Genomic DNA, 14,129 nt, shown 5'->3' with positions numbered 1-14,129 from the left:
AACGAGGCGGCTCATGCCCCGGCCACGAGGTTTCGTCAACAGGGCAGTGACCACGCCCTCCGACCCGAATTTCACGTGAGAAGGGTTAATTTCTTTCCGTGATATTATTCACCACTTCAGGCTGGAAAGGTACATATATCCGCCTCCTCACAAATCCATAACGAAGACGCAGGAATTACGTTGCCTGGAGCTTACTATAAACAGGCTCCCCCCTAAATTCGGCGTTGCTTACCCTAATGTGTCCAGGCCAGTACAGCCTAACCTGCAGTAAAAGCAGCGAAAGAGCGACGTACGACGACATTATCTGTAACTACTGAAATGATCTACTTGTGATGGAATTAATACAGCTCTCTTCTCCCGAGCGGTGGGAAGCCGAGCTGGTCAGCTTGGGCCCGAAGACCATCCAGCGTGCTAATGAGGTCGTCGTCAGCCGTGGACAAGCTGCCATCTAGTAAGTCTCTCATTAGACCTGCTTGAGCGACGAAATAAATGTTTGGCAATTCAATCCAATCTCCGGTTTCCGAATTGCCGGCTAGCTATCAGCGAATCACGGTGTGTGCATCCTAAGACGAAACGCAGAGCCATTGACTCGTTAATGGCGTCAGCGCCATCAATCAGTCGATGCTATCTCTTCTCCGCGCAATATTTATATGTGCCCACGTGCTACCTTAATTCCTCTCTTCATTTCTCCGACCACAAAGCTTCCTTCATGACAGTCAAGAACTGTTATTGGAGTACTTCTTGAAGGACCATGTGTGAAAAATAAAAACGTTTTCAATTGTACATACATGTCTTGTTTGAAATCTTTGCCTCAATCTGTCGAGAAAGGTGAAATCTCAGATGAGCAGCGCTCAAATTTCGATTAGGAAGAAACGCAATCATCAGAAAATGTTTATTTTTCTTGCTATTTCGATATTTATCCCAATTATTATCATATAATATTATCATGCAAATATTTCCTAATATATCTCTAGCCATTATTTGTCATTTCACGAACCCTGCTAAGAAGGAGGAGGATGAATGACGTTAATTGGTGTCCAGCAGGGTCTCCCACGTGGGAACTGCGAAATCGGGTCTCTTCGCCGCCACGAGGGCCTATTGGACTGTCCAGAATTGGCCTTTTAGGCTGGAGCTGCGCAGTGCGGCGGACCACCTCGACAAGAGCGTTTCGAGACAAACGCTTTTAAAGTGAGCCTTGCACTCAAGAGTATGCGCTGAAGTGTTGCTATGTTTGGCTTGAAGACCTTCATATGTTGGTGTCATATATTGGAGGAATCCTGTTGTACTGCAGTAGTTTCGGGTATGTGTTTGTATTTGCATCCGCGTGATTACCTGACCTCTGCATAGTTTTCTGGTAGGCGGAGGGAAGGTCTGGAGGGCCAGGTAGAAAGCTTTGGTTAAGTCATTAAAGTTCGTCAGCCTCTTTCTGCCCCTTTCGCTATGACTCTGACCAGAATGGTACGCGAGGCCTCGTGCTACGAAGTGAGCGACTTCGTTGATGATGATCAGATGCGGAGAAACGTTCCCCATGTGTTCCGGTGTCGCCCGCTAATAATTATAAGTTTATGAACAATGCGCCCTTAACGGTGCGCGCACTGCCAGACACCCTTAAAGTGAGGGGGGGTAGCTGGTCCAAACACTGTTGCAGTCCGACGCCTCGAGCGCCATGCAAGACGAGCGCCGCTCCATCACAGGCCTGCGGGCTTGCCAACAGCGGGTGATCTCCGGGAGTCCAGCTGTAGCACTAACCAGCACGTCGCAATTACTGACTGACTGACTCAAAAAAGTGCTGCGCCCTTCTTAAATAGGGCGCGCCGCGTCTGTTTGTTAAGACACGCCAAGACTAGTGCGCTCACACACTTAGCTTCGCTTGTTGAAGCGTTCCCTTTTCCTCCGGTCGAGCCGCGCGTCGTCATTGGGCAGACGCCGTCGAATGTTCTGGAGACAGCTGGCATCTTTTCCTCCGGTCGAGCCGCGCGTCGTCATTGGTCAAATGCCGTCGAACGTTCTGGAGACAGCTGGCATCTTCCGAAGGCCCCGCCGGGGTGGTGCAGTGGTAAGACGCCCGACAACTGTCCGGAATGCCCGGGTTCGAACCCGACCTCGGCGCCTGCGTTTCGATGGATGCGAAACGAAGAGGCGTCCGTGGGCTGTGCGATGTCAGCGAACCTTAAAGATCCCGAGGTGGTCGAAATTACTCCGTAGCCCTCCACTACGGCTCTCCTTTCTCTCTTTCCACTTTCACTCCCACCCTCATTCCTTCCCTTACGGCGCGGTTCAGGTGTCCACAGAGCACGTGTGACAGATACTGCACCTTTCCCTTCCTCTGAACCAACCAACCAATCTTTCGAAGTGATGATTTATTTATAGGAAGGGGAAGGCGCGGTAACTGTCTCACTTGTTTTCTTTGGACACCTCAACCGCGCCTTAAGGGAGGGGAGGAAGGTGGGAGTGAAAGCGGAGAGAAAGAGGAGCCGTAGTGAAGGGATGCGGAGTAATTTCGACCACCTGGGGAAGTTTAACGTGCGCTGCCATCGCACAGCACACGGACACCTCTTCGTTCCGAAGTGATGAATCACCGACACCGACATCGCCGGGTGATGAGAGAGAGGGTGACGCCGACGCATACAAAGCTACGCGGGGAAGGAGACTTTTCTCGAACGTCGTAGATCCTTCGATGCGGTGCTGCGCGGGCCTCGCGCCGCCTCGGCTTGATAAAAATGTGCGCCAATTTCATGCAGCCGGGAACCAAACCAGTTCGACATTATTTTATGATGAGAGTTTCTGGTCCCTGGTTATTCGGCAGGCTTCCACGGACATTCTCCCCTTGAGGTAATTCTTAATTGCCATGCGTCAGTCGTTGACAACGATCCCGCAATCGGGTTGGTTGGTTGGTTGGTTGGTTGGTTGGTTCATAGGAAGGGAAAGGCGCAGTATCTGTCACACTTGCTCTGTGGACACCTGAACCGCGCCATAAGGGAAGGGATGAAGGTGGGAGTGAAAGTGGATAGAGAGAAAGGGGAGCCGTAGTGGAGGGCTACGGAGTAATTTCGACCACCTGGGGATCTTTAACGTGCGCTGACATCGCACAGCACACGGACGCCACTTCGTTTCGCCTCCATCGAAACGCAGCCGCCGAGGCCGGGATTCGATCCCGGGAACTCCGGCACAGTAGTCGGGCGTCTTACCACTCACTTATGGAAAGTGTGATGGTTAATTCTTCAGCCACTTAAGCATGTTGGTACTTTATGCTGGCGGAAGTGGACAAGAACTTCGGCAATGTTGACGACAGCGGCAGCTTATCATCTATAATGATGATACTCGGCAGCGTTTACGAAGCGTACTTTCCTCGCTTTTCCACACATTGGACGCAGGGCCGCGGCTCTGGCCAATGCCAAGACACTCGAATATGTGTCGTCCAACTACGGAGGTCGGCAGCTGCGATATGTGCTGCGCTTTTACGAGTTCGTTCGAAGTGTTGTGAATTCCTAATTTTAGTCTGAGCCCTGTGCTTGTCGAATCCGACACTCCAAGAGCTGTCTTTTATATTCTTCGTATAAATGCTTCTACTTTTTTCTCCGCCTTGAACCACTTGTGAAAGGCAGCCATGTAGGCTATGCGGGATATGACATGCTTTGATTAGTTTTGAGGAAATAAAGGCGTGTTATCTGTCACACTCTCTGTGGACACCAAAATATTATTGTAAGTATTGCCTGTGGCTTAGCTGCAGTTAAACCTAGTGTGAAATGATAGCTGAAGCATGGGGACTCCGAAGCGGTATCATCTGTGCTTGTGCTGCTCGTCGCTCATGCCTCGCAACAGCGTTGCGGGGGCGTTTCGCAAAACACCCCTCACGTTGTCTCGGCGTTTCCTTTGCTCTTTGACTTTAGGTCATACTCGCCTCCTCCGCAAAGTTTCAGCGCGCAACGCAATGTCCTCTGTATTGTCAGATGCAGCCAACCGACGATCGTAACGAGCAGGGCTACTCAGTTGCTCCTCCACCGCGTCCATGGCGCTGCTCCGGCCGAGACACGCCTTTACATACACTCGAGATTGACGTCCGCAATCATCTGCCTCACTACACCGCCACTCACGCGTTAAGCTATTCCCCTCTTCCGTTGAACTTTCACCTTGATCAATGCCGGGAACATAGCTACCCAAAGTGGTGGTGGTGGCTTAAGATATAACTTAACCTAGAAGCTATTTGGAGTGCATTGGGCCCCTCGGTGACCTTGGCTTTACCTCGGATGCGAAGCTATCACCTAAATAATACGTTCTCAATAGAGGAAAGCGCAGTATCTGTGGCGCATTTTTAGTGAATTCGTACAAAATATGCATCCAATGAAATTCAATGGCATAAGCTGTTATCCATGCAATCTTATTTCGCATAGATCTCGCCGAGACGAATCGTTCGATACCACACGCATGTGTTCACGGCACCCCTTCAAACGCAAATATTCACCATTTTGGACTACAAAAGGTCGAAGGTGCAACTCCCCTATGAAAATGAGAGTCGATCGAAAATTACAATTTTACACCTACGAACTAAAGTAATCGTTAGACCCCTCTCTTGTCTATCTAAGAAAATTCGTTGGGTCACAATTTAGCTTAATGACATATTTGCATTGATGTATGAATTTGAGCGCACCACCGATCAGCATTCGATTGAAGAACATTAGCTGCTTACACGGACTCGCAACTGAGTGCTAGGTACGTTTGAATATCACTCCTAGGTTCCAAATGTCTGCAAACTTGTTTCGCACGTACGACGGTTCGTTTTGTACCCTCCGCTTCCTCCTGCTGCTACTGGCTTGCCCGTCAGTGGCTCAGCGGTTAAGGCGCTCGGTTACTATATAGGACGACCCGGGTTCGATCCCAACCTCGTTTCGCCTTCATCAAAACACAAAGTTGTCGTGTGCTGGTGGCGGTGGTGAAAAACCTCTTGCAATGCTGGGAGCCTTAAGTGATTACATCTTAATGACGGGTCGGCTCTTGGCTGCGTGTTGTGGTGGGAAGCTGGTGCTTCCCAGCGACACCCAAAGCTCAATCCGTCAGCCGCTTTTGAACAACCGGGTCAGAGCTGCGTACTGCAGTCTCCCATCACTCGAGGTCGGAGAGTTGCCAAGTGGCTGGAGGGTGGAATTCCGAGCATTTGATTATGATGTGTTCAAAATCAGCTTTAGGTGCCCTACACAGGGTGCACTGCGGCGAGAACCGTCCTGGATAGATCAAAGCTAAGAAAGCAGGGGATGAGAATGTACGGGCTTGAAGCTGGCGCTACGTCACCTGTTGTAGCTTAGTCAGATATTTATGAGGAGGAGGGTAGATGATTCTTTGATCACATTAATGGAGAGAGATTTTGGAATAGGATACCATCCACTCGCGAGCATCTTCCCTGCCGGTGGCAGTTCCTGCTCGGCTGACGTATCCTCGATCAAAAGAGCCAGCTGATTCGTTGCCTGGATGACCCGTATGAGCGGACACCCATATTTATTGAATAGGGTGTTCGGGTGGGGGGAGAAAGGCGAGGAACCGGAATGTTGGTCTAGAGATCCTACCACGAGCGAAGTTCCGTACGGCGGATTTAGAGTCGCTAAAGATGGTGGTGGCTCGGGTAGTAGCTATGGCGATGGCAACCACCACCCCCTCCGCATCCAGGGCAGCGGAGGCTAAAGTTGTACCGGCCGCGACCAGTTGCAGAGTTGGAGACGGCGCTGAGGGCGAAAGCAGGGCGGGAGGGGTATGAGGCAGCATCTACATAAACGGTCCCTGGTTGGAAGCTATAGTGTTTGTGGCGAGCTTTTGCGCGTGCCTTGCAGTGAGTGACATGGTGCTCTGGGTGCACATTCCTAGGGGATGCACGTTAAGAACACGGTGTATCGCAGGGGGAAGTGTATGTTGTGAAGAGCAGTGACCGGGAGATGATAGATGGATGCGAACAAGGATGTTCCGGCCGGTGAGGGTAGATGATAGTCTCTCCAAATGTGCTGAGCGGTGGGCTTCCGTGAGCTAAGTCAGGGAGTTATGGGTGCCTATGTGAAGAAAGCATTCATTGGAGGTGTAGCGGGGTAACTTGAGGGTGGCTTTTTACGCCTGTCGGATAAAGGCGTTAACCTTGTTTTCCTCCGCCCGCGTGAGGAAGGGGTAGGTCAGCGAGTACACAATACGGCTCAGGACAAATGCCTTTACCAGGCGTCTGAAGTCATGCTCGCGCATGCCACGATGACGGTTGGCTTTGCGGCGAATGAGGCGGATTGTTTGATGAACCATCAGCGTCAGCTTAGTGAGGGTTGCGGTATTCTTGCCATTGTTTTGTATCAGGATGCCAAGAATCAGGATTTTGTCCACTTCTGGAATCCGGGTGTTGTCAACTCTCAAGAAGAGGGGGGGGGGGGGAGGGCCTTTGTCTTGACGACATCTAGGAGATCTGAGTATGAGAAGCTCCGATTAGGTATGGGAACAAGCCAAGCCGACCTTTACAGGAGACATATACTACAATGTCTGCTGCGGCCTGTAATGTATCTTCCATTGCGCCAATGTTACCTGTGCTGGTGCACAGTGTAATATCTTCGGCGTATAAGTAGTGGGACAGGGCAGGGATTTGGTTGAGGGCGTGTGCCATGAGGATAAGGGTAATATTAAAAATGAGTGGAGAGAGGGCAGAGTCCTGTGGGGTTGCAATGCTACCGAGCTTGAAAGATGGAGATGAGAGAGAGCCGACGGTGATTGCTGCTGTACGGTGACAAAGAAAGACGGATATGTACAGGAGACACGCGAGCCGTCTTGAAGCGATGAAAGAGCATCTAAAATGGCTGCGTGACGGACATTATCAAAGGCCTTTGTGAGGCCTAGGCGAATAATTACTCGGGTGCGCTTTGCGTGGCGGGGGTCAAGGACACCTTCTGACAGCTGCAGCATAATATCCTGTGTGGAAAGATGTGGTCGGAAGCCGACCGTTGCGTCAGGGAAGAGGTTGTGGTCATCAAGTCATCAATACGGCTTTGAAGGTGTGAGAGCACATGTTCAAAGAGTTTGTCAAGACAAGTAGTGTGCTATTTCACTGCATGTTAGAGATCGCCAGGTGGTCGAATTTATCCCTGAGCCCTCCACTACGCAACTTTTTCTCTCCGTTGTTCAAGGGTTCGACAGAATCCTGACTAGCCAGCGGTAAACATAATGACCGAAGAAAGCATATATTCTCGACAAACACTGAAAAATAGATTTGGAACAAGACGTTTCGGGACACGCAGGGGTTCCATGATAACATTTACAGAACGTGCGGAATGGGTCACCTCTTATAAGCGCGCTTGCAAGCATAGGGAGTGTGCGTAGATTGAGTACTTCGTGATTGTATGTTTTGTTCCTTCATTATTTCTCTCCAACCCATCTCCTTTACTGCGCGGTTTAGGTGTCCGCCGAGAAGTGTGATACATAAGACAATTTAACAGTTTATCGCCGCCTGAAGTCACACCCAAGTAATGGTGGCATTGACCAGAGGCCGTGGATACCACTCTGCCAAAAAAAGCGCGACTCGACTAACATGTTTGTGTGCATCAACAAAAGAACCGTTTAGCACTGGTCCGAGCTTCAGATGTTAAGGTGAACGCCATGTTGGATTGTTAATGTGGCACACCATTATAATTAAAACTGCTTCCGACAGAAATATCTGGAGCCCCGGATAAACCCACAGAAATTGCCAAACGTGAGAATGTCAACATCGCATGCCCTGGCAAAGTGAAGTTCATGAGCTTCCTTCTACTTGTCCGCTCTTCCAAAACAACGAACATTAAAAAAAAAAGAATTGCCCCGCCGCTGTGGAGCAGTGGTAAGACACGCGAATACTTTTCAATTAGCAATTTAACTTATTTTTCATGAAACTTTTGAAGAGTCACCTTGGCTAAAAGCTGTGATGTCAGCTTGACAAGGCCCATGTGCCTGATGTACAACAAGGCAGGGCATGGTGGCCGACCATGTACTATAATACACAAATTCATGTCACAGATTTCTACATGGGAAAATCAATGATAACAGGGCATTGAAACACGTTTGCAACAAAAACAGAAATATAAGCATTCAAAAAATAGATGCAAGAAAAAAAATTATAGATGTGCAATACATGGTAACCCTTTTAAACTGGAAACATATAGAAAAGAAGTGCCTTTTCATATTCAGGTCTTCTTTGAATGAGGACAACAGGAAATATCAATGACTTAAATTTATGGCATAAAAATAGTTCCGTAATCGGTTTAGCTTCAGGTTGCCAAATTCATAATATTTATTGACAACTTGTGGAAGATTATATTTCAAAGACTGTAGTTTGTAATTGGTGCCGAAACGTGGAATCAGCCACAAATCAGTGCTGTGTGTAGAGTAATTACTTGCTTTTATAATGTCAGGATGCGATGGACGTAATAAACTATTTCAAAACAGGTGGTGAATAATTGAAATGAGCGCAACATACGAAATTCATATATTTTTTGTACCGAGACTATATTGTACTGAGAAAAATAATATTCTGCTGAAGAAAAGTAGTCAACGTTAGTTAGGATGCACACAACCTTTTTTTGCAACATGTTAACCTACTTAATTTTACCTTTAGTTGGCTACACCAAATTGCAATAGTTAGTATATGACAACAACAGTGCTTGATATATTTGGAGTTTAGTAGGTACTGGAAGTATTAAGAGGCTGCGAGATATGGCCCCGGTAGCTTCACTGAGTTTTGCGCAGATATTGATGATCTGCGAGTCCCATGTTAATGAATCGGAAAACGTCACTCCTAGAATCTTATGTTCTTTTACAACTGAAATTTCTTCACCAACACGGGGAAGAATGGTCGCCGGGCTTACAATTTTACTCCTCGGCCGAAAAATAATTACTTGTCTTTGCCGGACTATTTTTCATTTGGGGAGTCTGACCAGAAAACAAATTTTTAGGGCATGTCGTTACATTGTATCGCAAGTCTGTTTTCTTGTGCGCCGGATAAAAGAATGCTACTATCATCACCATAGATAAAGATTTAGCCCCCGACCCAGTCGTCTCCAATATAATTATTATATACATTAAACAGAAACGGGCCTAAAATACTGCCCTGTGGAGCTCCAGTAACAATGGGTAGGACAAAGGACTGTCTGTTACAAACATGTAGGCACTGACTTCTGTCTAGAGAGTAAGACCGGATAATGTTTAATGTTGTTCATCGAATTTAATAAAAAAACTATTAAAGTAAAAGGATATGATTACTGGGTGAACAAATGTCTTGGAAAAATCAAGAAATTGACCGAAAGTAAGCAACTTATTTTCAATATTCTTTAAGGCCTTCTGTTTAAGAACCAGCAGAGCATGCTCTGTCGAGTGCCCAATTCAAAAACTAAACTGGGCATCAGAAAAAAAGCCTCATCTCGTCAAAACATTTTGTCAACCTTAATGGTATATTTTCCAACCCTTCTGAGAATTTTGGTATAACAAATATTGGCCTGTAATTATAGCGTCATATCTGTCGCCGCCTTTGTGTATGACAGTAACTCGATTTAATCATTTCGTTAGGGAATTCATCATTGTTGATGATCAAATTGAAAATGTGCGTGAGAACAGGAGCAAATTATTTATGTCATGAGCATTGCTAGTGATAAGTTGCATGAATGTTCTTTAAACGTGTATCTTTGCATCAGGCTGACGAACAAAACTGTTAATAGGGCAGTTAATAGTTTCAGTTGGTGAAAATGAGAGGCTATTATCCGCATGTATGCTGTCGACAAATACTTCGATAAAGGGATCAGCTAGAGCTTGAACGAAAGCTCACGATTATTAACAAATATCTTCTCAGGTGCGGTGTTCTTATTTCGAAGGCTAAGAACCCTATTTATGGCTTTATAAGGGTCTTCTAGTTTATCCTTGCCAATATCAGCGAATATATGTTCAAAATATGCCGTCTTTTCAGGTCGGAGCTTGGAATTCACTTTAACTCAGAAGCTTTGAAATGTTAAAGTGCGACCTGCGTGAGGGCGCTTCAAGCGCGCGACGTGAGTAGGCGATTTGGGGCTGGAGCCGCGTCCCGAATCATCGTATACCCCGGCAACACTGGCAGCGATCGAGCCGGAAAACTATGTGGAACAACTGGACACCAAATTATTCCAGTTAGACGGATGCTTTCCAAATCTATGGACGTTTTTTCAGTGTTTCATGGACCTGGGGATGCTTAACATATTGCGGAGCTCCTGGATGAGCACTTGACCAATTAATACACAAGGCTTTCATAAACGCCGTCGGGATGAAGCCTAGTGGCCCGACTACACATCCACCACCCAATATTTATGCAAGAACGCGTACGTATTCCTCAAATCTGGAGATACGCCCTGCAAGTACGCCGAATTCCGGCCAACAGGACACGTCACGACCAGAATGGCAGGCGCCTTGCGCGTGTGGAGGCACTGGCCCGTCAATATGGGGACAAACACAGAATATTCTACGTGGACGCCTCCGACCCTCAACATGGGGGTGGTAAACGGCCGCAGTCGTCCACCAAAAAATTATAGTGTACGGCTTAAAGTTCAGAGTTCAAGACATAACAGATGCGGAAGAAGTTACCATCGCGTTAGCCGCCGCAGACCAGGACTCGCGAGTCATCGTCAGTGACTCGAGAGAAGCGTGCAGAAATATTAAACCGGGTACATTCCTCTCTTCGTGCACCACATCCTTCAAACCAGTGAGTACCCCGGGGCCCCCACGGAAAAATTCTCTAAACTGGGCATAAACAACACAGTGCAAGTGCACATCCAGGCCCACCTTTTCGCGCGGATAATAAGACCCATGCAGACGCTAACGGGAAGGAACAAATTGAATATACTGGGCATGAGAGACGCTTGCATAGAAATAAATAGTTTGAGGCGCATACCAAAGGAAATAGGAGAGATCATTAAGCTCAACCAGATTCCGAAAAGCATGCATCCGAAAATACACTAGGCCAGAAGAGAAGCAAGATCAAAGGCACACGAAAGAAGCACACGAAAAAACATATTGTACGTCGACGCGACCACATGCAAAGAACAATACGGAGTGGTAGCCAGCGTGGTTGATCAACAGCTTAGGGAAATCAACTGCACTTCGATCAGGAGCAACCACATTTTCGAGGCTGAGGAAGCGGCAATCCCTCTCACTATAACCCATCAGGGTGAGAAGGCTACTACACAAATAATTACGAACTCGCAAGAAGCATGCAGAGGGTAGAGCAGTGGACGCATATCCACTGTGTCCATGCGCATGTTCAAGGCAAGTAGAATCACTTTTCAAGATGCTTCATAACGTACACACCACGCCATGAGACTGTCAAAGGTGACCAACATGCCGACGCCAATGCCCGAGCATACGCCAACCGGAAGGCTCACAAGGATTGGAAACTGAACGCAGTCACAAGACGCTATGGAGCCATCCTTGAACATCAAATAGCCTTAAGGAGGATCTACCCACCTCCCCACGAAGACCTTAATAGAGAGAGTCGGTTGCCTGGAGAGAGCTACAGACTAATACTTGCCCCAACCTGAGTCTACTCAGTAAAATCGTTTCCACAACATACGAGAATAAATGTCCCCTATGCGGGCAACCCCCTACACGCCCCCATGTTACATGGGCGTGTCAAAAACAACAGGTAGCGCCAATAAACACCACACCAACACCGGAGCAGTGGGAGGATGCGCTGTCCTGGTCGATGCCTGATGACCAGCTCAAACTGATCGACAGAGCGCGCAAGACAGCAAGTTTCACTGGGGCCCTGGACTGAGGGTCCCACCCACGCCGGGAGAATTTCCTTTTTCATTCATTCATTCATGGGCCTCGAAGGCAATGAAACGGCAGCAGACGCCGTGCCCCGCGCGCTCACTGTCCGGGCAACGCCTTCACACTCTTTTGATACGGATCCCAAACTAAATCCGGCCCTTAATTTTCGAAAAATTACTGAATTATTCCAATTCGGCCATGAAATTTATCCCAAGCCTTGTAAGGGCCTTAATTAGGTGGAGGAACGCACACTCATCCGCCTTTAAACCAAAATGCTGCTGTACACAGTTCTAAAATGCATTAATCATGCCAGTACAGGAAATGCCTGCACTGTGCGGAGAAGTCTTTGGACACCTTCTACATGGTATAGGCATGCCAGTCAACCCCGAACCTCGCTCCTAAACCCACCTGAATCCGGGAGGACTGGGAGGCAGCCCTGCTCGGCTGCTTCAAACTGGAAAGCCAGAGTGCCCTGGTTCACCGAGCCCGAGCCGCGGCGGTAGCTAATGGGCTCCTATGAAGAGGGCACCCAGTGATTGCGAGATGTTGCAACGGCTATCTGAAGATTCCTCCCTGCAATAAAGTGTTACACACAAACACACACCGCGATACAGAAATGCATGAAAGACGTTATTTCTTTATTTATTATGCGTAGGTGAAATGGCCCAAACTGCGTTGAAGTACCCGGGTTACGTTAAAGATCCCCAACCTGCACTACAAACACGCCTTTCTGTCTTTTCACTTTCACTCCCACCTTCCTCCTTTTTCTTGTTTACTAATTGGTTCAAATGTACTAACAACAAGTGGGTCAAATGCTGAGTCTTTCCTTTCCTGTGAACCAATTATTTTACTTGAGAACCGTCACTCGGATTGTAACACTACAGAAATGATAACAGACAGAAACATTACTGAGCGGTGAATGTTGAAATTCATTTCCACGTGTTGATGTTATCGGAAAAAAACATGCCCTCGATCTTCGATAGAACCTAAATTCATGGGCTCACCCGTCACCTAAATGAGCTCCATTAAGTGTGGATGACAATGACCGCATTTTGTTTCTGTATAGGAGCACGCCTCTTAGCTCACTTAAACAGTGAAAATAAATAAGTGAGGAAACCTAGTGAGTGTCGGCTAACTAATCACATGGGCAATTCATGGGACGGAAATAACATGCAGAAAGGTGGGCTACGGCCCGGCACGCATACGTGTTCCGGAATATTAATTGGTTCACAGGAAAGGAAAGGCAAGGTGTCTTCTTCTCAGTCCTGTGGGGTATTCCGAATACCGGACGCGGGTTATGCCGGCCTAATGTCGTGGCGGCACCACGGTGGAGCGCCACGCTTGGCGTCCAAGTGATGGGGAGGTGGGAAGTGGGGGGGGGGTGGTTAGTTCATTAGTTCATTATGGCCAGCACCAAGCAAACAGCTCGGAGCTCGGTACAGCAGCGCTCCAAGGTAGGTCCAGGCGAAGCCTGGTACTGCTCTTCGGCGAGGCACAGCGAGGACTGCTGAAGTTAGCAGACCGCCACAATGGTTGGAACAACCGCTGTAGCAGAAATGACCCCGATTGACTACGGCCAAGGCAGCTGCGCGGCGGTTTGCGCTGGTAGACCGCCATGTCCGGGGGCGCGCAGGGGTCCGTGCATCAAGGAAATTGAGGGGTAGCTGAGCGCATGCAAGGAAGGCGCGCGAACGTCCAGGAGCTGCACCGAAACGTGCAGGAGGGGTGCTGCCACTGCGCGGCAACAGCGAAGTCGAGGAAGAAGGGGCTCGCTCGTCCACCGTCGGTCCGCTGGATGCAGGGAAGAGATCGGGGAGTTGTTTGCCCCAACGTATGTCGCACCACTGCTGCCGTTCCTTGCAGCTAGTAGGCCCGCGTTGGCAGGCGTCCTGGCTGGAGCCAGCCTCGAGGCCAGCACTGGCCTATGGCAGCACTTCGCATGAGGTATGGGCGCAGCGAGGACTGCGGCATCACGAGGATGACGGCAGGAAATCACCGCAACGAAAAGGTCGGGCGGCAACTTGGGAGACCGCCGGGAACTGCTGCAGCAGCTGCAGCGAGGCGGGTAGGTTGCCACGATTTACGGTATCACGTAGTCCAAGGCGGCGGGGAAGGCAAGGTTCTCGTGCCACCAGGATGCAGCGAGAGTTAGCCCGGAGTTGTCCTAGGTCCGAGGAGCTGCATGTAGCCGCGGGCGGTTCTGCAGGCTGCTATCCCTGAAGCAGAGGGGGGTGGGCGCCGCCGCCGCAGGAAGCGACGGCGGCCCTGAGGAAACCCTTCTTTGAGAGCCCGCCGAGCTCGGCCTCTAGGGGAGGTAGCCAGTGGCGTCGGACGTGGCCGGCTGCTGGGAGGGCTGC

The sequence above is a fragment of the Amblyomma maculatum genome, chromosome 2, assembly GCF_055883805.1.
Source record: "Amblyomma maculatum isolate TAMU_Amacu chromosome 2, ASM5588380v1, whole genome shotgun sequence".
In the NCBI taxonomy this organism is placed as follows: Eukaryota; Metazoa; Arthropoda; class Arachnida; order Ixodida; family Ixodidae; genus Amblyomma; species Amblyomma maculatum.
The sequence above is the reverse complement of the archived record's forward strand: the minus strand, read 5'-3'. Positions refer to the sequence as shown.